The sequence below is a fragment of the Protomyctophum parallelum genome, assembly GCF_964188405.1.
Source record: "Protomyctophum parallelum genome assembly, chromosome: 8".
Lineage (NCBI taxonomy): Eukaryota > Metazoa > Chordata > Actinopteri > Myctophiformes > Myctophidae > Protomyctophum > Protomyctophum parallelum.
The window spans coordinates 769,530-771,265 of NC_139703.1; positions in this window are offsets into that span (position 1 = coordinate 769,530).

A 1,736-nucleotide genomic window follows, 5' to 3' on the forward strand; every position below is an offset into this window, starting at 1 on the left:
TATGGTGACAGAGCTGTTGTCATGGTGACAGAGCTGTTGTCATGGTGACAGAGCTGTCGTCATGGTGACACAGCTGTTGTCATGGTGACAGAGCTGTTGTCATGGTGACAGAGCTGTTGTCATGGTGACAGTGCTGTTGTCATGGTGACAGAGCTGTTGTCATGGTGACACAGCTGTTGTCATGGTGACACAGCTGTTGTCATGGTGACACAGCTGTTGTCATGGTGACAGAGTTGTTGTCATGGTGACACAGCTGTTGTCATGGTGACACAGCTGTTGTCATGGAGACACAGCTGTTGTCATGGTGACAGTGCTGTCGTCATGGAGACACAGCTGTCGTCATGGTGACACAGCTGTCGTCATGTTGACACAGCTGTCGTCATGGTGACACAGCTGTCGTCATGGTGACACAGCTGTCGTCATGGTGACACAGCTGTTGTCATGGAGACACAGCTGTTGTCATGGTGACACAGCTGTTGTCATGGTGACAGTGTTGCGTGTTTACATCGTCAAAATGTCTTTGGGATCATCGTTTAAAGCCGTTGGCTGTCCCTTCATCATGCCCCCCCCCCCCCACCGCCCCCCCGCATAGTAACTTCAAACACTGATTGGCTGATTCAACAATGACATCAATTAAAATGACACGCCCCCAACCACCTGAGAAAGGCAGATGGACACTAAATCCCCCCCCCCCCCCCCCCCCCAACACAGATTTTCTCTTAAGGGGGGGGGGGGGGGGGGGGGATGCATATCTCTGCTGTCGGGAGGAAACCTCATAACTCCATTTTTGAGGTTTTTGATTTTTTTTTTTGTGTTGTTTCGAAAATATTGAACCGATGGAAAGTAGTAAACAGTGCTTTGGACAAAACCTCTTAACTCCATTGGACCATCAAACTATCTGCTATAAAGCAGCTAACTCCACCACCTCTCCCCCTCTCAAACTGTCTGCTATAAAGCAGCTAACTCCTCAACCTCTCCCCCTCTCAAACTGTCTGCTATAAAGCAGCTAACACCACCACCTCTCCCCGTCTCAAACTGTCTGCTATAAAGCAGCTAACTCCACCACCTCTCCCCCTCTCAAACTGTCTGCCGTAAAACAGCTAACTCCACCAGCCTCTCCGCCTCTCAAACAGTCTGCTATAAAGCAGCTAACTCCACCACCTCTCTCCCTCTCAAACTGTCTGCTATAAAGCAGCTAACTCCACCACCTCTCCCCCTCTCAAACTGTCTGCTATAAAGCAGGTAACTCCACCACCTGTCCCCCTCTCAAACTGTCTGCTATAAAGCAGCTAACTCCACCACCTCTCCCCCTCTCAAACTGTCTGCTATAAAGCAGCTAACTCCACCACCTCTCTCCCTCTCAAATGGTCTGCTATAAAGCAGCTAACTCCACCACCTCTCTCCCTCTCAAACTGTCTGCTATAAAGCAGCTAACTCCACCATCTGTCCCCCTCTGATGAGGCTGTTATTGCTTTGTTTTATAAATATAAGGTTTTATTTTTTTTCCTGAAAAATCTATATTTTTAATTTCCTGAAACATGAAAATGTTGGAGTAATGAGGTTTCCTCCGGACAGCAGAGATGCACATTCTTGTGTGTGTGTGTGTGTGTGTGTGTGTGTGCGTGCGTGCGTGCGTGCGTGTGTGTGTGTGTGTGTGCGTGTGTGCGTGCGTGTGTGGTGTGTGTGTGTGTGTGTGTGTGTGTGTGTGTGTGTGTGTGGGGGGGGGGGGGGGGGTG